This window comes from Embiotoca jacksoni, unplaced genomic scaffold (genome assembly GCF_022577435.1).
Source record: "Embiotoca jacksoni isolate LCO1_2020_lvr unplaced genomic scaffold, fEmbJac1.0.p SCAF_10, whole genome shotgun sequence".
Taxonomy (NCBI): Eukaryota; Metazoa; Chordata; class Actinopteri; family Embiotocidae; genus Embiotoca; species Embiotoca jacksoni.
Window position 1 is genome coordinate 5,497,412 of NW_027185230.1, and position 23,711 is coordinate 5,521,122.

The following is a 23,711-nucleotide window of genomic DNA, read 5'->3' on the forward strand; positions in this document are numbered from 1 at the left end:
GGAGCATGTAAACACCTTATAGCAGAAAGCAGAATTATTGATTCTAATGCTTCTGCTGATTAAATGGTAATGACCAGATTGAAAGCGTTGATTTGGTGGGAATAGACTGTCCTTGGACGAAGACAGGCTGTGAAGCAGCCATCTCCACCACTGACCTCTGTCACAGTCACACAGATGTGGGCGTGCATACATACAAGATACAAATAGTATGTATACATCAATTGAAAGTCTGACCAGACACAGAAAAGAATCTGCACTTTAATTTTTTTTTTTTTTTACTTTTTCATAATTCAGTAATTGAAATATATTTTCTCAGAATTTCCACATTTGAAGCTTTAAATGTGCTTTTTTTTTTTTTTTTTTTTTTTTTTTTTAAAGCCTTTTATTAACAGAAACAAAATGTTAATCTTGGCTGGTCTAAAGAAATTAAAACGTTTGTCTGCTACTGAATATGCTGAAATAATACTGAAATAAGCTTGTAAAATACCCACCATTTGTATGTTTAAATTGCAAAATGTAAACCCCACTCAGTCCCCCACCACTCCCAAATTTCCAAAAATGTATAGACATCCTGCAGAAGTGTATGGAAACAATAGACTTGATCAAATGCACAGCAACACGTGCATCCTCATGAAGCCTCACATGCCTCAGGACATGTATCACTGCACGATACGAAACATGCAGTGTCAGCAGTTGTGAAGGAGGCATCTCTATCATTGACCTCTGTCACACAGTCACACAGATGTGGGCGTGCAAATTAATGAACCTGACATCAGATTACATCAGCTGTGTTGTCCCTGGGCTTCTTTGTCAAAAGTAAAACTTTGTTTCATGAAGTCTTTGCTTTCTTGGTTGGTGCTAGACAGATTGAGACTGAGAGAGACGGGATGATATGAGACAGACGTTGCAAAGTTTTCACTACGACACCCAAGTGGCATTCAGCTCAGCGCCACAGAGCAGCTCCTGAGAAATCTTAATGCCAGTTCAAGTTCTCCCGAGATGTCCAAAAAACACATTAGCACATGTAAATAATAAATCATGCTCTATCTGCTCAGGGACACTGGTCCACAGAAATCCTCAGAAGTCTGTATCTCTCACCATTAAATAAACCACAGCGTTGCCCATATGTTTCTTTTTGTGACCCACTTCTGAATCAGAAACTTTCGATAATTTTATATTTTTTCATCAAACAAATTTTAGAAGGATCAATAGTTAAACTTTTGTTTTAAGATTTCAAACTGATATTAAGGCCTCTTGGTGTTTTTTTTCTGTGTCATGTGAAAGATGTTTAAAAAGGCTTTGGCATCAAGTAGTCAGTAATTACCAGTATTTCATACATTTTGTAAGAGATGAGGATCCTTTTTAAGTTTTCAATATTGACTCTCAGCCTCACGCTCTTTTTGAACAATCTTATTCTATACAGATCATTGTGATAATGGTTCAAGTAATAAAGCTGTTTTCAGATTGGCATACTCTTGAACCTTTGATTTACAGGTTAATGGGTCTCACTGCAGCAGTTTACAAAAAAAAAAAAAAAACAGTGAGATACTAACTCTCTGCTAGCTAATGCTGAAAGCTTTCATCATCTTCAAATATAATTAAACCCGGTGTCAGGGCAAACCTCATTGTCCCGCATGGCAATACCACCAAGCCACCCCTTCTGCCTCCTTATACTGCCACAAAATTACCTTTATACTTGGTCTCAAAACCTCTGTTGCGGACCTTGGACACATGACCCCTCATCACATGACATTTACATGTGTGTACGTTTCTTGCTTACAAAACATGTAACTTTGGGCGGATGGGCGTGTCTATTTCGCACTTTGCTGTGATAGTGGGTTGCATGATTCTATACATTTGTTTTAGCAGAGGATTCAAGAGATTTAGAAAACAAATCACACAAAACAAAAATACACTCATATTGGTCTTCATGAACTATTATATGAAACAAAATTAGTCACTGAAAATTCCCCACAAGTCTATACAAATAAATAAATAGAAGCATACTAATTAAACAGAGATTTTTCCACCATCTCAGTGTGTTTGCGACTTGGCTGGAAAGTGTTTGAAAAATGTACCGTTTGACTTGGCTAAAACTGTGAAATCACTGTAATTATTAATGTTGCCTGTATTATTGAGGAAGGTAGTCGGATCTGCTCTATAATTCAGACCATTTACTGATAATTAGTTTGCTGATCATTTTTTATTTCCACCCGTAAACAAATCCAACCTTAGCACCCATAGTCAATTAATGATAACTCGCTACAAACTAATTAATTGTTGTCTCTGTTGTAATCCTGTTTTTCAATCAGGATTTAGTGTTGAGGTTAATTAAGGGCCATTACACAACACTGCGGACCAAAATTTTCTAGGAAACAATACTGTTTAAAAACATAAAAATTTCCATCTATAAAACTACAGTAACTAACCGACTGACTGATTGACCTAGTGAGGTCAGGACTGGGCTGCACATGATATGGTTGGTTTGCATTAATAGGTCTACTGGGTGTTTCCAAAGGACCTGACTAGTGACAAATATTCAGGATGGGTATTCTCCTATACTTTTTTACTGTATATAATCCTTTGGCAGTTTGCTTTTCCATACGTATAGTTTCAAGCAGAAGCTCTGCGTTAGTGAGGGCGTGTTGCCACAGGTAAACTAAGTGAGCAGCCCAGCATCCCCAGAAATATGGCCCATATTCGACCTACATGTATGTGCATGTTATGAATTGCTGTATGTGCAAAGCCAACGTTCAGTTCAAATGGAGGCCGTGGTTCCATTTATGTAGCAAGAAAAGGTCGAAAAGTGAAGGAGTTGAGGTTGGAGGCTCTTAAACAGGAAAGAATTCTGCAAACAGAAAATTGCTGTGATGTGTGATTACTCTGCATTTTGTTCTGTGAAAATTTGGCTGAGGTTTTTTCCGTAACTGTTTATTGTTTTTTTCAATATCTTGCTATAAAAAGGATGAATGTAATTACAAAAAAAAAAAAAAAAAAAAAATCTGGTTAAGTATTGAGTTTGTGATCCAGATGGGGCAATGATACATTGTTAATGTGTTACTCTTCAAGCAATTAAGCATCTATCGTCCTCTCTCTGTCTCTTTGCCAGCCGTTAAAGCCATTACGTGATGAGGCTGTGATCGAGCTGACGCCTGTCTGACAGACAGAAATACTGTAGTATCTAATGACCTTTCCTTCAGCCCACGTATACACTCTCAGACCATGCACAAGAAAGGAAACACCCACATGCAGTCAAATGCAAATGCAAGCAAGTAAAGGGCCCACACTTTGCGCACACAGTCTAATGACACTCCTCTCATCAGGTTTTCCCTCAGCTTCGTGTCAATACAGCTCTTCCACCGCCACAGCTATGCTAATTAGATACAAAGGCTATAACAACATTAGCCCTCTCTTGTATAGAGAGGCCAGTAACACTATTAGCACAAAGCAGCTAAGAGATATTAGGACAAAGGGCCTAACAGAATTAGCGTGGGAAGGAGCAGTTTTGTTTGGTGCACCTGTGTTGACAGTGCTCATTTAACTAAATGCTGATCTCCAAGACAGACAGAGGCATTACGCACGTATACAGCAACACCCACATTCTCTTAGAGCTCCACTTCAACCTGAAAAAAAAATCCTGAATCATTTATCACATCAAACTTTTACAAAAAAAAGTCTGAAGGATTTTTTTTTTTTTTTTTAAAAACTGCTGTTATACCATTTGTCACACTTTCAGTGGTGACTCCGCTCAATGACACTGGCAATGCACTGCAGGTAGTTTTGCGCTAAATACTAATAACATAGTGACATGTTCCCATTGACAATGCTAACACTGGCAACGTAATCCTGTACGCACAGTGCATACATTTTTTAATTGTTAAAAATCTTTTGTAAAATTAATTCTTTAAAACAGCAGTTCCTGTCCCTCTTTCAGCTGCATCCAATCACTAACGTCATGATACGAATATCCTAATCAGAGTTTTATGGGGATGTTGTGTCAGTAACTTTTGTGCAAAAGAAAATAAATCAATCTCTCGATCTCTCACTTGTTTCCTCGGTAGGTGTATCTGCTGCAGAGCATTTCTGGGATTGGCCCGTGTGCATATTTTTTTATTGTACTCCTCCCATTTCCCAGCATGCCCTCTTCCTGTGTAACATTTAAGACTAAAGTAACCAAGTTAAATAGATGTTGGTGACTGGTCAAAAATATTTTAGTTTTGATAAAGCACGCCGTTTTGGAACATTACATTAAAGATGAATCCAGATAGCCTACATGAAATACGACGTCAAACCATCAGTGTAGAAAGTGGGAAGGTGAAATATACAGATCTAACTGTACTGGTGAAAAATCTATTTGCACATTTATTCAACATTTAGCCTGATTTAGCCTTAACATACCCAAGCTCCCATTACACTTTGGATTAGATCAATTCTGAAAGCAGTAGTACAACAGCAGAGTATTCAACTCAACAAGTAATTAGCTTTAAGTGAAAAAAAAATATCTTGCATGTGTTGTAATTTAATCATGTCAGCACCACCGACTGCTAACACAAAGATGTTTAGGATGTTTATGTGTTAGCCCTAAATCAGAGACTGCCATTATTACAGAAAAACTTTGATCATAAACCTAAGGAAAATTCTGTTAAATTACGGTAAAAAAGAATAAAATTAAGTCAATAAAGCTTAATTGTGTGACAGTCTATCAAGGTTTTTTGAGATCAAATTGCTAATCCATTAAGCCACAAAGCATGGCTATTAACTAGATGCCATGTCTTCAATACTGCTGTTACATACAGTATAAAAGTGACCCATGCTGGCTGTTTTGCCGAAAATAAATATTTGAGCATGTTAGTCTGAGTCTGCAAGAAATTGTCTGCACTATTAATGTTCCACTGTATACGCACACCCACCGACAGCATGTCAACTTTTCCTCACTTCCTCTGCTGGAGGTGTGGGCAGTAAGAGTGACTGTAATAAAGGTCGAATCTTGACAAGGATGTCGGTTGTAAACCTCTACACTTATATGACAAGAGAAAGTCAAGAGACAAGGACTGATGGTAGGAGATGAGGGCGACAGGAGGAGATGCGCAAATGTTTTTGACACACGGGAGGAGGAAAAAGAGCGAGAGAAGAATAATGGGAAGAGAGTCGAGCAGGGGAATTGGTGACACGAGGAGAGAGACGGGATGAGTAAAGACACAAACACTGTGTATAGGAAAGGAAACAGAAAATGAGAGGAGGCGACGTAGAAAGGGACAGAGGGTTTTTGTTTAGGCTTTTATTTGTTAATTATGGTGTCTCACATCTTTGCCGCAGTAATAACCCGTTTATCTCACTGAGAAGTGCAGCCTTTAATGTGTTGTGCATTATGATTTCATTTTCTTATGTGCTGCATATAAGGCTGACGCTGAAGACTGCCTGAGGTTGTAGATTTGATATCCCGAAGCTTTGCATAATTCAGAAAGTGACTTTCAGGCAATGAGTCAACTCATAACAGCAGCTGAACTCATCTGCAGAATTGTACTGTTGTTGAAAACTAAGTGATTTTCATAATACTCATTATTTCCACCATTTGTTTTCCTTGGAAAAAAAGGCAAAGAAGGTGAAGAAGACACAATAAGTGTCTTAGAGAACAACAAATAGATGTATGCTTTATTGAAATTGTGTCTGTAAAAACTTACATGCTTTTCCAAGAAAACAAAACAGCCTTTGAGGATGAGGACTAATTGGTTAATTTGGCAAATGTATGCTTGGTTAACTGACCCACCTGCATTAAATTAAGACTGAGACAAACATTAACTTGTTTTTTTTTTCGTATTTAAGGTATGAGGAGAATAAAAGTAAAGATGATGAGAGAAAGGGATTGAGAAAGCTGTCAAAAAGTAGCTGAGAAGAAAGGAGAAGCAGATGATCTTCATACCAATCAGAGTGCTCATCTAGGTTCAAGGTGAATCTTAAAGATATTTGTGCAATTTAAATTAGAAGATGACCTGACCAGCGATCCTAGTTCGGTTCTCCACAAAGCACGAAGTAATGAAGGCAATGATCAGAAAATCAATGAAAATCAATCACAGTGAAAGACTTGATGTAAGGTGGGTATTTGTCATTTTTAAGCTCAACATATAAGCTTCAAAATAAACATTGTTTGGCTGATCGTAGAAGTTGGTTTCCTGTGTATGCAGGTCACACATACAGTAAAATGCTTAAATATGCACACTCCTCTAATTTTTAGATGGACATTTATAGACCTAATGAAATGCTTCAATGGCATCTTATCGGTCTTTCATTTCGTGCGAGGTTTAAAACATCAAACTCTTTAAATTCAATTATTTGTTGTCTTTGTAAATTTAACCAGAGTTACATATTTAAAGTGCTATACATGAAGTCATTTTGGAATTGTAGTTTATTTAGTGCAATTTTTCTGTTGCATGAGGAGCAGAGAAGCATGTCTCCAGAAGTGACTGTGTCAGACAACCTGTAATGAGCTTTGCCTGCATCACCGCTGTAGAACCAATTAGTTTAAAAGGGGTCTAGTGGCAGACCGACTGCATAGGACGGATCAGTAGTGTATGTGTGCTCGAGTGAGTGTGTGTTGGGTGTGAAGTCGTATGTGTGTGTGTGTGTGTGTGTGTTTAATCATATGCTTGTGTGTGGGCAGGAGCTGTAGTGTTGTGTCAGCATAGATATATTACCCTGAGTTATACTCAATTGTCAGGGACACACACACGGCCCCCTTTCTTTCTCTCTCTCTCTCTCGCTCTCTCTCGCTCTCTGTCACTCTTCCTGTGTCTCACCCACCAACAACCTCACACACAGTTTCGCAACAGCTGTGGAATCAGAAAACCCCAGAAAGTTTCAGAAACTGGATATGAAAACAGGTATTACTTCTATCTACTGCTACTAGAAGCACTAATAGAAAACAGAAAAGATGAAGTAATTTACAGAATACATACAGACAAAAAACAATCTAAAACCTCCTACCGTACCTAAGTTTATACTTCTGTTGTTAATCATGCTTTTCAATCACAGCAAACTCTATAGTACCAGGACCAGAGAGTGAATTTCCACCCACTATTACATACATAATTTCTTATCAAGCACACATTATAATAACTTTGCAGTTAGAATGTAAAAGATACAACAAAAAGAACTAACAATAATCATACACTGCTCAAAAAAAAAAAAAATCAAGGGAACACTTAAACAACACATCCTAGATCTCAATGAATGAAATATTCCAGTTGAAAATCTTTATTCATTACATAGTGGAATGTGTTGAGAACAAAATAACGTAAGAATGATCAATGGGAATCGAAATCATTATCCCACAGAGGTCTGGATTCAGAATCATACTGAAAATAAAAGTGGAAAAATCAGATCACAGGCTGATCCAACTTCTGTGGAAATTCCTCAAGTCAAAATGAGGCTCAGTAGTCTGTGTGGCCTCCACGTGCCTGTATGCACTCCCTACAACGCCTGGGTAAGCTCCTGATGAGACGACGGATGTTCTCCTGAGGGATCTCCTCCCAGACCTGGATCAAAGCATCAGTCAACTCCTGGACAGTCTGTGGTGCGACGTGGCGTCGGTGGATGGAACGAGACACGATGTCCCAGATGTGCTGGATTGGATTCATCATGCAGGAACTGCTGACACACTCCAGCCACATGAGGCCTAGCATTGTCATGCATGAGGGCCCACTGCACCAGCATATGGTCTTCCAATGGGTCTGAGGATCTCATCCCGGTACCTAATGGCAGTCAGGGTACCTCTGACTAGCACGTGGAGGGCTGTGCGGCCCTCCGAAGAAACGCCTCCCCAGACTATCGCTGACCCACCGCCAAACCGGTCACGCTGGAGGATGTTGCAGGCAGCAGAACGTTCTCCACGGCGTCTCCAGACTCTGTCACGTCTGTCACATGTGCTCAGTGTGAACCTGCTCTCATCCGTGAAGAGCACAGGGCGCCGACGGCGAAGCTGCCAATCTTGGTGTTCTCTGGCAAATGCCGATCGCCCCGCACGGTGTTGGGCTGTAAGCACAGACCCCACTTGTGGACGTCGGGCCCTCGTACCACCCTCATGGAGTCTGTTTCTGACAGTTTGAGCAGAAACATGCACATTAGTGGCCTGCTGGAGGTCATTTTGTAGGACTCTGGCAGCGCTCCTCCTGTTCCTCCTTGCACAAAGGAGCCGATAGCGGTCCTGCTGCTGGGTTGTTGTCCTCCTACGGCCCCCTCCACGTCTCCTGGTGTACTGGCCTGTCTCCTGGTATCTCCTCCGTGCTCTCGACACTGTGCTGACAGACACAGCAAACCTTCTTGCCACAGCGTGCATTGATGTGCTGCACTACCTGAGCAACTTCTGTGGGTTGTAGACAACACCTCATGCTACCTCTAGTGGTGAGGGCGCTGGCAAAATGCAAAAGTGACCAAAAATCAGCCAGAAAGGATGAAGACAGAGAAATGGTCTGTGGTCACCACCTGCAGAACCGTTCCTTTATAGGGGTTGTCTTGATAATTTCCTCTCATTTCCACCTGTTGTTTGTTCCATTTGCACAACAGCAGGTGAGATTGATTCACAATCAGTGTTGCTTCCTAACTGGACAGGTTGATTTCCCAGACGTGTGATTGACTTGGAGTTACATTGTGTTGTTTAAGTGTTCCCTTTATTTTTTTGAGCAGTGTATTTAGATCAAATCAAATGTTTCTTCTACAAAGGGGAAAAAAAAATAAGTAAAAAGTAAACTTCTTTTTCCACCTCTCACTTACTCAAACATGAATGATTACATGTTGAAACTGTTATAACAGGATGAGCGTGGAAGCCTTACACTGTAGTGAGGACATTAAAAAAAAAAAAAAAAAAAAAATCGGTATCTTTGATTAACAGCCCCAGAAGGCAGAGAGCAGCACTAACTGCTTCTCATATATCAGCTTCCTCCAGCGCTCAGCTGGGATATACTTAAACATCACCACACATGGGCAACCAGTCAGCTAAAGCAGCCAAAAAAAAAAAGACGGCAGGCCACCAGGAGTAAAGCAGCCGGAGGAGCAGACGAGATAGCCGACAGGCGGAGAGACATGCAGAGAGAAAAAGACGGGATGATGGCTTTTAATGGATGGTGAGGCTGTCAGACGTGTAGATATAAAAGTAAGTCAGGTTGAAAAGCAATCAGAAAGGAAATGGAGTTATCACTGTTTAGAAGATTAAAACATATTCACATGATCGTATGTGCTACAGAAAGGTCAAAAGGTGCATTACCTACGGTATATCCGGTCTCCTGTGATGCAGTTCACCTGCTCAGAACTGTGACGGCACCTTGATTGTATTTGCTATAATGCCATAATCACTGAGTTATTCTTGTGGCTTCAGTGGTCTTTATTGATTTTGTAGTACATATTACAGTGCAGTACAGCAAGGACAACCCAACCTAAAAGTGAAGATATAGTTGTACAAACAAGGCATCGTTGGTTTACACTGTGGGACAGATACAGTAGTTGCATTGACTGATTGATACAAAACAAAAACTAAACATTTATTCAGGGCATGTTGTGTGTTGTGAACATCATTACAATAATAATAAACAACATTTGTACAGCAGTGTTCATACAAGAAATGCAGCTCAAAGTGCTTCACATCAAAACAGATATAAAGGAATATGAAAACATGTTAAAATGTAATTAAAAAATAAGAATAATAAATGTGATGCATAACAGATTAAAAAAAACGCACACAAAACAACACATTAATTCAATAAAATGGAGTTAAATATAGAAGAAAGGAAAACACCTTTTAAATGTGCAGTAGTCCAGAGTGCTGGTAAGTGTAAAAGAGCTTCAGGTGTTAAAGGCTAAAGTGAAGAGATATGTTTTAAGCTTTCTTTTAAAAAATCATTACTGCGGTAGCTTCGCTGATATCTACAGGTAAGTGTGTTCCACAGCTTTGGAGCAGATCTGACAAAAGCTTCATCCCCGATTTTCTTCCGGCTGTCGCTGGTAACTTCCAATAAGCCAGCAGCAGCAGATGATGTTCTGCCGTGTTCTGTGGGCTCTCTTGCTCACTGAGCTCCATGCAAACTCTAAAAGTGATGCAGATATTTGTTCCACAATAACATTTTTAAACCCAACCACTGCCCTCATGGATACAATGTTCTGTGTGTCTTACAGCAAACTGGGACAGGATTTCAGGACAGACTTTGGATGCACTCCAACTGAACTTTCCTCAAAATGACTCATTTCAATAGATGATGTATTACAAATACAAAGTCCTGCTGTGCTGTGGTGTCACCTGCTGTTTCATGGATTTAATTCTCTGAGAAAGGCAAAAAAGAAAAAGCTGAATTAAAAGCAGGAGATGAGCGATAGAAAGAAAATGTTCGCCACGTTTGAAGCAGTCGTGGGATTGTCGAGAGTTCAGACTTGTTTTTCCTCTTTCCTTTAATCCACTGCCATGAAGCCGCTTGGGAGGGAGGCAGGGGGAGTTGTCAATTGATCCACTGGGATTTTATCCAAAAGCCAAGAGCAACCAGTGGGAGCATCAGCTGGCTGATAGCTGCAGCACCTTACCAAATCAATTTAGGAAGCAGCAACATTGTTAAATTGAATTATAACAACTGTAATATTTTGTGAAACTGAAAAAGCTCTTTTTGCCTTGTTGTACTTTTAAAGGTGAACTCAGGAAACATTTTCCAACCCTTTTTTCCAGTATTGTTTAATTTCTATTAACATACCAGCATGTACTGAGCTTTTCCTCCTGTGTTAACTTGCTCTTTGTAGTACCATCTATTCGCTTTGTGGATTTCCAGATCAGTTTTCAGTTAATTTTGCTGTTACATCTTCAACCTAATATTACTGGAGCCTTGGGTTACTTAAATCTACTGTGGTTTGCTTAGCCTAAATTACAAAGTAGAGATGTATCAGAGAAGGACACCTTATACCTCTACACACTTAAATCACAGTATGACACTTTATAAACTGCATGTTTGAAGTTTGCACGTGGAATTCATGTGTTTTTTTTCTGTATGGGTAGCCTTTGCTCCCTTGATTCCTAAACTTTTCTTTCACCTGTCTTTTCCCCGAACTTTATAGAAATGCAATAGTTTGGAAGGAGACAGCTGCATTTCTCATTTTAGTACAGCACATCTACGCATGCATCCGTTCTTTTATTTAAAATCAGTCATTTAGTTTGGGAAAGAAAAAGCAGCATCTATATTCAGTCAAGCCTCTGAGAGGAGAGTGATGCAATTTGCTTGAGTGGTATCACCCAAGTGATATTTTGAAAGCACAAGTAAAAAGTGAAGCAGTTCAGAATTCATTTATCTGAGTTTCCAAACGTTTTCTTATTTATTGTTCTCTGTCCCATTGACCTTTGTATTTTTTGGTGCAATAATATAGCTAACAAACATACTTTATGTGTATAAACATGTAGCACAAGTTATGATGTAGATATATGCACAATACATTATACATTGTGTTGTACACTGTGGTGCACGTGTGCTGTGAGACTTAAAATCAAGAAAAGAGGAAAACGAGACTAATGACAGGAATAATTCATGTAAATGGGGCATAAGCTTTGTTCGGTTTGCATGCTTTCTTTGAGGACAATGGACCATTTATATATGTCATAAAACATGCAATCTTGTATGGTTCTCGTAAATGGGCTGTTTCTGCATGTGTAGAGATAAAAACGTAGCCTGAATGTGAATGAACAATGTGTTCACATTGTGTTTACCCAGATATAAAGCGACACACAGCACCATGTTTTATAACCGGCTATAACGTCATGGATCTCATGACACTGTCAACATATTAAACATACAAAGCTTTTCTGTGCTACCTGCTGTTTCACCAATCTATGTGATTTAGGGCCTGATTTACTGAGATCTCAACTGATGGGTACTAAATTGCGTGTTCATTCCAAAAGTTTGCACATTAATTTGCACCCGTTTCGCAGGTGATTTACTAAGAGTAATTGCGTCATTGAAATCAAGTGCAAATCGTTGTATTTAAATGAGGGGTTTGCGTGTGTTAAAGTGATTCCTGCAATAGAAAACAGCGACCGCAAAAGGAAATCTGATCCCATTGAAATGAAGAAATATAAATATAGCAAGAACAAAACGCGATATAGGAGATTATCAGCAAGAAAGTCAACACTGGAAAAACAAAAAGGAGAAAAAAAGTCTTCATAATAAAACGTCGGTAAATAAAACAGGAGGTATGAGATCCTCTAACAAACACCGATCAGCAGGTCCAGATCTTTCTGTGATGAGCAGGTGATTTTTCTTAAAGCGCCTCGCGAGTGCTCGTGAACCTGATGAAGCTACCTGTGAATTCTGCGGGACACATTCAGTACCTGGGAAAGCCCACATGAATAACAGGACTGAGTGGGATATCCAAGCAGCGATACGCTGGGATGACCCAGAGGCAGGAAAATGCTGAGTCGGAAGCTGTTTTGACATTGCTAGTATTTCGTGTCTCTTCCTTGTCAATCATCATTCAGTTCATTCAATAACGCAGAAATGTCATCGGTGGACAAACGATATGTCTGAATATTTTTTTCCCTCTGTCATCTCAAATTTTTTCCCACGGGTGTAAAACCACGTTCTCAACGTATTCTTTGGTTTCCCTGCGTCTCCTTCTCACCACAATAAGAACAGCTGTTTCTCCAGATTTGCGCATCTGATTAATACGTGCCGTTCAGACGTACTAAAATACACACGCAATCACTTCTCCTATTTCTACTTTCAGGTTAAATAAATATCATTGCGGGTGCTAAATGAATGTATTTGCATGTTCCCTCCCAGTATTTTGCACCTTCAAGTAGAAACGCCCAATATAACATATGCATGCAGGCAAACAAGCAAATTGGACAACGTGTGTTAAATTGCACATTTGAAAGATGCAATCATCACTGCACGTCGTTAGTAAATCTGCTTGGACATTTTTTTGCGGGTGGTGTGAAGTTGCATGTGATTTTACACACTCAAACCTTTAGTAAATCAGGCCCTTAACCTTTTGTCACCATCCCAAACACATCATGCATTTCACTGGGACTTCTATGTGGACTGCCTGTAATAGACAAGGAATTAAATCAGTTCACTTGAAGTGCAGTTGACAGTCAGAAAGAAGGATATGAAAAACTCTGGAAAGTAAAAGGAGGGTTTTTTTTGTTCAATACTCCATATTTTTTATATCAACAAGTCCTGTTGATCGTTTGTTCTTTCCCTTTGACACGACCCAGCTAATCTTAGGGAAAGATGATGGTTTGTTAAAATGATGACTTGATCCGGGTTTTGCATTGAAATTACATCCTTAGAGTTAAGCAACCTTTGTCGTCATGGCAACAGTGAATGTGGTTTTTAAAACATCTTATGAAACCTCCTCTCAACTCACATTCTGCCATGAACTCATTTTTATTTTTGAATGTCTGTTCAACAAGGTTGCATTCCACAGAAAGCCTGTTTTTAGAGCTCCAGAGTAAGTTAGCAGGACAGTGTCAGTGTGTTTGTTTATGAAGCAAATTTCATTCATTTGTAGGGCGGTGCTGAGAACAGATCAGTGTGTTGCCTCCATTATCGGTGTTGCAGACCTCCTCTGGTGGAGGCTGCGGCCGGTGAGGACTGGCACGTTCAAAAATATCCCCTAGCTTGAGCTTCATTCCCGACACTGTGTCTCCGACCACCTACATCTATAAACAATGCACTCCCAGCAGCCTGCTCCAAGGGGTGTATGGGGTCCCTGTCCGTTGGCATGATTGGACAGTACTCAGCTGGTTTAAATGTCTGTGTGTAAAATTTAAGCGATAAAATATCTAGGCTATATTATTGAATATTGTATGTTAACTTTTACATAACTTCAGAAGAGACAGAAATGAATAGTGCATGTGAACGTGTGCGCTTGTGCACATGCTTCACGGGTGCAATCCCAAACTTCAACAAATAGCATTAAACCCCTGAGTAGATATATTATAGTTGTGGAGGCACAAAGTTCACAGGAAGGTAGTTTCTTCAACACAGGCGACGACTGTGCACGTCCTGCTTCTTTGTTTTCTATTAACTATGACTGCAATGTTCCTTATATCCATAAACTCTTTTATGTGACTGTGGAGTGCAGGGTAATATAATTTGGATCACTGGTTGTGCCAGCAAATATGTTCGGACTGATAAGATACCACCCTGGAATACAAGTTCAGATACCATTACATCCCTCAGCCTAATATCTTAAGCCCGCTTATGGAATCATCTTCAGTTTGATTAATGAGTGAACGTTATTCACGTTTTGCCTTTAATCCAAAACATAAATCATATTAACTGTGCCATAATGCGCTTATTGAAGGTGACATGTATATAATGTACATTTGTGTGTCTACATATGAGTGAGTGTGTGTGTGTGTGTGTGTGTGTGTGTGTGTGTGTGTGCTGGTAATGGAGGAGGCTCCATGAAGGATGTGTGTAAACCAGATTCATGTTATCAGGAATTAGCACTAATGAGATTTCACCCATCAAAGACTCCTTATGATTACAGTTATCACCAAGAGTGACCCCTTCCAACCTTCTTTTGCCCCTAGATTATAAACCAGTCACACACACACACAAATCCATCCCGCTCTGCTCACCACAGTCAGTCTACTAAACTGTCACTGCAAGGTTCAGATTTGTTTGACAGGAAGATGTCAGTTGCACCTCTCAGACAGTTATAAACAGTCTTACAGACAGGTGGACAGGCAGGCACACATGCTGACAGATACCAAGACCACACTGAAATATAGGAGAACAAACAAACAGATACACACCAGTGCTCTGACAGATACAGCCCGAAAACACAGCAAACTTCGTTGAGCTTGCAGAAACATTTTTAGAGATTGAGCTAGAGATTGCTCTTAACTGTCTGAAGCCACAAGGCCACAACTTTTAACCGAGCATCACTGTATAAGTATAAGTGACTTGGCAACTTTGTGTCTATATCAACCTTTACGGCTTTTAGTAACTTCATGTCAAGCTTCTTACACTTTTATGTTGTTATCTTTACGTCATGACTCCCAGAAACGTTCACCATCACTTCTAACAGTATGTCTGTCGACATATGAAGTGTTTCAGCTGCTCTTTTCAGTTCTTTACCTCTTACACGTCTGATGGAACAGATAAACTCCTATTTCAATCAATCCAGCTGTCTACAAAGGCCACATACATGTTTAAATGTGACGTTTTATACACGTTACTATTGGTTTCCAAGCAATGCCAAAACACAGGTGACCCACACTCAATATATGTAAAAACACGTGTAATAACAATGATGGCTCCATACCAAGAACAATGAAAATAGTAAGACAATTTACATTTTTCTCGCTTCACTAGCTAAAAATTTAAAGTTGTCTCATTTCAATGTAACATTTAAACTTTTTTTTTCAATTCATATACAATTAGGGTAGCAACGGAGTTTTTCACAGTATGATAACCATCTCAGAAAATATGACGGTATCACTGTATGCCTATTTAATTTATTATATTGATGCTTTTACAATCACACGGTTGTTTATTTTTAGGCATTACAGTTATAAACAGGACACATACGTTGAGCTGCGCGGAGGGATTTTTGAAGATGCTCGATGTTTTGGACACCCTTTTTGCAAAATGGAAATCCATCCCAGACACAAACACTATGTTTATTTCTATGATTTTCAAAGTTATCTCATGTTGTTTTCAATCACTTTTTAAAATTTTTGGTGTGATGGATTATTATTTGTTTTATGTGGGTGGGCAAGTTCCATATAGTGTACAACTGAGACATCAAATTGGACAAGAGCAGTCATTACCAGTATATGTAACATTTTACCTGCTAAGCAGCTCAATGATCACAAACACGTTTTTGATTATGGGGTCAGTGAAGAGATCTCCGGAAATGGCTGTGTGAAAACAATACGGCAATGATCTCTGAACAGCAGCACGCCATTGGAATAATGGTCTTGTTTTATGTGTTGAGAACACTGTGAATATAACTTAGGCTTAGGTTTAAGAATTGTTACTGACCAATTATAACTGCATCTGCATGATCAAATTAGAAAGCTCTTGTACAAAAGCACAAACTGCGGCCTCCACTAAGTCTCAACATAGACATGACGTAAGCCTCGGTCCATAAAGTCAGCGCTCCATTAACTGTAACTGGCAGCGCTGATGGGTGGGGAGCTGGTCAGGGATCATGTTCTTGTTACCACTCTAGTGACTCCAGCCGCTTGACCAGAGCGCCTGTGGGGAAAGTGACAGGATCTATGGGGATGGTGTGAACTTTGGTGTGCGTCACCACCTCCCCGGGAAGCTTCAGTCTGTCAGGTGAAAGCAGTCACTGTCGACTCGACTGTGTTTATCAGACGAGACAAGTGGCAGTCCCAACACTTTCCTGTGCGTAACGGTGGGAGTTAGAAGTGGTGAGAACTGCAGCACACAGGGCTGTGGTCATTCAAACAGGGAGGTAAAGGGGGGAAATTAATTTTGTTGCTGGTAAGCATTTGTGTGAGAATTATAGGAATTTCATTAGACTTGGCAGAACACTATTACATAAAAGACTAAGAAGCACCAGAAAATACGAAAGGGCTGGTCGTGTCTTGAATCAGCGGTTCTATTGAGTATTTCTCCCTCCTCTCTGGACACCTTATGAACTTGTGTTAAGCCCTAATATGATGGGCTTGGTTGGGGATGCAAACTGCTGTCTGTGGGACTTTTAATGCCAGAGGGCAAGGGCCTTGTTGTGGACAAAGTATTTCAAGAGTCTGCCAAAACAGATAATGACAGCCATCAGCAAAGTGTCTGGCTAATGCAAAGTTTTGAGGAGAACAGAAATTACTGTTATGGTGTGAATGCAAGTTTGTGTGTGTGCGTGTGCGCGCAACATGACAGGCAATCTTAATGAAAATTGCACCGAGTTACTGTGTTTGATAGAAGCCAGATTGCAATATGTTTGTCCGTTGTATATGTTTAACCTGAGCAGAACTTGTTGAGCAGTTTTCAGCAGCAGAATAGGCTATAACTGTGCCGGCCCTCACAAATACTGTATATCACATGGGATAAACCTTTACTGTTACAGCCACTTTTGCATTGTGACAGTGTTGTTTAGAGTTCACTCACGTTTGACATGTTTATTACAGCAGTAGAACATAGATTGAGTTTACTGATCTTTTAGACATTTGCATTCAATACATGATCGATTTTGTGACTATAAATTTGATTTATTTTGTTTCTACTTTTCAAGACAAATGACCCCACATTAATGCATTAAGTGTCTGTATGAAGAATGCACAGATGATATGTCCCATTAAACAACAAATTCAATGCAATCAGACACAGAGATGCCCTTTAAACCCAGATGCAATCCAAGTGAATATTGCAAGTGACATTTAATTGTCAAATCTTGGCATAGAACAGCAACAAAGGAAAAACAAAAAAAAGAAGTTTGTCAAGCAACAGCTGGAGCATTTAGTTTAGTCGGTGCAATAACCAAAATGAAGGGTTGTTTAGAGTTCACTCACGTTTGAAATGTTTATTACAGCAGTAGAACATAGATTGAGTTTCGTGTTTGGGCTCCGGCCTCTTCGCTCCCCGCAGATGGGATTACACAGAGATATTAGAGAATGATGAGCATATCTCTGCAGGTGGATCTTTGGGTGGCGGAGGGCCTAAAAGTGCACGCAGCAGCACTGACCCGGGGCAGCAGTGTCGTTGACAGGCAGACAGGTGAGATAGGACATTTTTGTTGCTTAAATATGGAGGGTGTGTATGTTAGATGATTATGAAGTATGAGACATGTCACATGATGCAGAGTGGAGTATCTCGAGTTGACTGCCTGAACTTGTCACTGAGAAAGAAATAATACTTTATAGCAATGTGTGACAGGGTTTCAAACAAGTGGTAGTATCTCACTACAGCAGCGGCGCCAGAGAGGTGAAGCAGACGATTGAAGCCCTGTGTTATTGGAGGGCTACAATTAGGGTTAGGGACTTATAGACTGACAGTGAAACAGCTATGATATTTACAACTGAAAGCTATTATAAACAGTGTGTACAGAAGTAGGGATATTAAAAATTTGCAGTCAACACTGTATTTTATGTAAATTCTGTGAAAGAATACCAAACATCTGTACAGACATTTGTGTTCATCTTTGATAAAAGGGGAAATAATTAAAGGACTATTAAAGCTTTAATTTAAACAGTGTAATCGCTAAGTGATTTGGGATGTGTTTTGTAAATCTTGCAGACAGCGATAGACACGGTTGATCTGTTCTCATTCAGACATGGCCTACTTCATGTGTACGCTGAGGATTTTACGGTCACCTTTGTGTACACATGGGTTTATTCAGAATAGAGTTTGGAAACAGCTCCAGGCACTTCCAACTATCATACAGAACTTTTGAGTTTTCCTTTTTGTCTGATTCTCATTCAGAAGGTCAGGCATGTCAGGCGCACTTACATATTTAAATTCAAGATGGCACACTTAACTGGAATGCCAAACATATTGATTTTAAAAGATGTGGGTTAACTTGTTTAACTGTAACTGGACAATTTAGCCAGACAGTGAGACACATGTTTATTTGCTGTTCTTATTAAATGGACCAGTATTCAGCTGTAAGTAAAGAGATTAACAGTGGTGCTTAGCTGAACGAGTGTTATTTATGTAGCCACAAACCACAACTATAAAAAGATAAACAACTTGTCAGTAAGAATGATCTGAATTCAATTTGAAATGTGTTTTTGCATGAATGTCCAAATCAGTAAGAAAAGGAAGGAGGGCTTTTTCGGTAACATTTGCCATGGTGAAGATGCAGCCTGCAGGTATGATTGACAGCTGCAAGGGGACGTGACCACAACTGAACAGGAAATAAAAGAGTTGAGGCGAAGTCAGAGGAAAGAGAGTCAGCGGGAATGACAGACAGGAAGCTGTGTGAGTGCTTGTGACAGATAGTGGGAGGGGGTCAGAGAGACGCAGGCTGTATTTTGATTTGACTGTGTGTGTGTGTGTGTGTGTGTGTGTGTGTGTGTGTGTGTGTGTGTGTGTGTGCGTGTGTGTGTGTGTGTAGCAGCAAAATGCTAGCCCTAACCCAAATTCACTGCATGAGTATACGGGTCTGGGTGCGCGCCATAGGGAATTGTTCATAATCGTTGCATCCTCATGAGCATAAACCTCTGGTCAATTTTGAAACTATTGGAGCAGCCGTTAACCAATCAGCATTCACTACCATATTCTACCACCGTTGTAACTACATTTGAAAAAAAAAAAACTCTTGACTTTAGCATCTTCTTACTAAACCACCCACACTAGTTGCTGAGTGGTTACATATTAATGCAAATAGAAGGAAATCTGAGGCCCAGCAGCAAAACTTTAGGATATTTCACCCAGAAAGACCAGAATTTGATATATAGGTAAATACATGAATCTCATGGCATTTCGTTATAGCATTGAAAAATTCCTTTAGAATATTGATACCATTGGCAAGTTTCCTTAACAATGCAATCTCCCTGAATATTTTCCCTCCCTTAAGTCATAAAGCTACCATTATGAACAATTCAGCAAGTCATTCAACATAGACCACAAAGTGGTTTATATACTTCTACTACTTATAGTTTTTTATACTACTTCTCTGAATAGTATGTGCCTTTCTAAACCACATACAATATATGGTGAGTTTGTGATACCCCTGTTGTCAGAACATTGTTTGTCAGTTCCTTTTTAAAACCAATATATAGCATTTGTGCAAAAGTTAGGTGAAGTTAAGACACAAATTCTACTTTATTAAAGTTATGAAGGCGTCATTTAAAAAATACAAACTGGTCATGGTTAAAAGAAACACAACATATATAGTGAAGATTGGGGAAAGAACTTTTTCGGGATAAAATTAAATGACTGTTAATATTTGAAGGGAAATGAGCAGCATTTATATATGTCACATGCTGGATTCATGCAGTCGCCCAGCCCCCTCCCATAAAGCTTTCCTCGTGCTAATAATAACGTCAGACTGCTTCCACCCAACAGAAGGAAATCATAATTCATACTGCTGGAAGAAGTCTGATAAAAGGGAGAACAGGCATTTGACCAAACAAAAAATGCTGGTGTTTGTCTTGTTCAAAGCGATTTGTCAGTGTTGAGCAGTTTTAAAATCGAACATTACACAAATACAACTGTGAAAGCAGAATTTGCTATTCTAATTGTCTGAATATTCCAACCGCTCTCTAATTACAAACCATCAGCTGCTTAACTAACAGTTTGAGCCAGTGAATGAGTGAGCTGGCTCTTTGTGAAGGTTTACTCACACAGGCTCTGTGTTATCCAGGTCATCCAGTGCCTCTCATTGATGTTTGGGCTTCATGGGAGGGGATGTAGCTGAATAATTGTGTCCAGCTGCAGCATTTGCACTTTAATTATTATTTAAAATTTGTGACGTGTTTCTATCATTCAGTATTTTTCATGTTTTTTTCATGAAGTGTTAGAATAGGATTGTGCTTCAAACATATTGGAGAGATGTATGATTTAGGATTGCTAAATTAATGTTATCACTCACACTCTTGTGTAAGTGGTTCAGGTTGAAAGCGGTGCCCGTCACGACCTAGTGAAGACCAAGAGGTCTAAAAATGAATGTGTCTGACGGGAGGAGCTTTGGGGAAACATGGGTAGCTCAGCTGGTGTTGCCCTGTGTGCTCCATAAACAGGAATGCTGAAATCTGAAGTGGCAAACCTGACTTTTTGATCCCCTCCCGAGTGTTGCTCAGCTCTCTTGAAGGAAGTGAGATGTCAGTTCGATGACTGCACAGGCAGAATCAAAAGGTTTGCAGTATCAGAGGACTCTGTCCTGCAAACGGGATTTTAATAAAACTCCATACCTATGCATTCTATGAGGTAGATTTCCTCTCTTTTCATTACGTCTCTCGAGTTAATTTTTGAGGATGAATTTAAGATTTGATCACATTTCCAATAACAACAAAAACTGTCCGACCAGAGGGGGGAAAAAAAGAACGACTTTGCTGATTTGAATCACTGTACTGAGTTCAGCTCAAACATTTAGTGCCACTGTCAATGCAGTTCACTCAAGATTTTTTTCTGAGCTAAGCGGGCACTTCACCATTCAAATGCAGTTATGTTAGTGCAGGAGCAGGTGAAAGTTAACACCGACGTGTCTGTGTGTATACGTGTATGTCTTTCTATAGTTGTGTGACCTGGTTTAGGCTATGTTTAATATAAGGTTAGGTTTGTCTGCATGGGTTTAAGTGTAGGTGTTTGTTGTTTATGTATGATTGTTTGGATGTCTTACAGAAGAAACAGATGTTAGCCCTTGAAAGCAATTTTACAAAAAAACACAAAGGAAGAGGAGCAAGCAGAGGATGGTGAGGGGCAGAATGACGAGATGCCTTCTGAGATTGGATTTTTGACAGGGCAGACAGACAGACTATAAAAGCGATGAGGTGAAAGAGGAGCATGATAATGGCATCTTACTGGAGAAGTCTCAAGAGTCGGCATCCTGACAAGAAGGGTCACTTGGGAATCATGGGAAGAGAGGAAACCGGGAGGTGGGGGGGAATATGAGAGCAGAGGACGAGATAGCAGAATGAAGCTTAAAGCGAGGTGAGAGGAGAGTTCAGGTGTCACACTTTTTTGAATAAATATGGAGTGAAGAAGAAAAGTTAAGTGACCAGGAAGGACAGAAGACAACAAGCAATGAAGAAAGAGCAGCGTGTCATGAAACAGGCATGTTTTTGCTATGATTTATTTCACGCTTACTTCTCCCGGTGGGTACAGACAAAATCATAAAGTATATAATCTAAAATCAATAGAAAATTCAAACACTCTTCTTTGCCTCTGTTAATGTAAATTCCAGTCTTTTTTTGTTTTTTTTTGACATTTGCTATTTCAGTACTTGTATTTAATTACACCCAAGTGTTATTATGTAGCCTAAAGCAATACATACAGTAGCTCCGGTTTGTGCCTCTGTCCGTGGCGCTGAAAGATTCAAATGCAGCCGCTTTTTCGGTTTAGGTCCTATAAACTGGTATAATTGTCTAAAACAAGGGCAAAACCATGTCTGTCAGACAACAGTGTCAGAAGGGAATAAATAGCTCCAGCTATATCAGACAAGTTTTGAGACTTGATTTTAAAAAGCCCCCTCTTGTCCTAATTTGTTGTGTTTGCCAACTTTAAACTTAACTGCTTTGTTTGGATGTCAGCCCCACAGGTAAGTCTTGTGAGACTTCCTCAAACACCCTTTTGGTAAATTCTTTAAAATAACCTTAAAAACGAAATCATTTCTGCCTCCCACTAGACGCCATGTTACACCATGAGTATCTAATGAGGTCATCCCAATCAGAGAGCATAAAAGCAGTCCTATAACATCACAATGGGTGAGTAAAGAGTGTACAGAGGTTGGTTTTTTTACTTTCACGGCCCCCTATGGTTATAATCAGTAACTGCAGGTGTATTTGTGGACATTACTTGCCAGAGATCTGAACAGTGTCGCTGTGTGGTGTCAGGGCAGTTGAAGATTGAGTTTAAAAGCGAATATTTTATGTCCGGTCCTCCGACCCTGTCTGACGAAATCACTTGTGATTTTTCCTGGGAATGTCGCTACTGACACCCAGCCTGTTGGCAGGTCTGCAAACGCATAGGACTTTCATCAGTGGCCCACAGGCTAAATAACCATTGTGTCACCTCATTCGCTGATAGATAATGAATTAACAGACATTCATCAAAAAGAAAATCTTTAAGAGTATTGCTTTACTATAGAAACTGTGTTTCTCTGTGTGGTGTGCTGTCTTGCATAGCCACACCTATTTCTATGGCAATGTGCCAGTGTTCGAAAAGGGTTTGGCTGCATCCATGTCTCATTCTGGTGCAGAGGAAAAAAAACTGTCTGGCTTGTTTGTTTTTTATTAAACCTCTTGCAGTGCTAGGTTCAAGATGCGGCGATGTAGATCTTGCAAAATAGTGTGAGTTGGGAGCTTGTTTCAGTGGACTATTTAAACACTGAGAGGAGCCCCGGTATTCAGTTGGCTAAATCTCTGCAAGAGACTGATAACAACCAAGTAGGCCTGTCTTAGTATGAGATCTATCTTCGCCAAAACTTGCAGGTTTCTACCAACATTCTACATCTGGTGAGTCAGCTGTGGTGTGGTACATTTACTTTAAGAGACAGGAGCAACAACTAAAACAATGGATCTCAGAGCCATCTGTATACAATTTTGTCTTTCTCTTACATAAAACATGTACAGTGGACATACAGTAGCATTAAAAATGCATACATTTTGCATGCATGCATTTGTTGTATCCTGTGCATTGACAATAACAGGAATCCTGGTTCAGATTTTCTGACAGTGTAGTGATACATCTTGCTGTGTAATTTGTAGAAATGTACAGCACTCCACACTTTTGAATCATGGCTGACGTAATCTTTCTTGAGTCCTGACAGCAGGCTTCAGTGCAAACTTGTTAAAAAGTGTTGACTAATGATAATATAATGTAATATAATTACATATTTGATTTTCCCTCATGTAATCTCTTCCTGCACATATTTCCATATCTTCCCTGTGAAGTTAAAAAGTGGATTTTAAATAACCAGACTTATCAGCATTAATTTTACATGTGACAACTTGTTTGTATGACTTTGGATATCTTGAATGTAATATTTTGATATATTTATTCCTATGGGGATGTGTCTGTCTGTGTATGTTTCTGTGTACGCCTGGACGG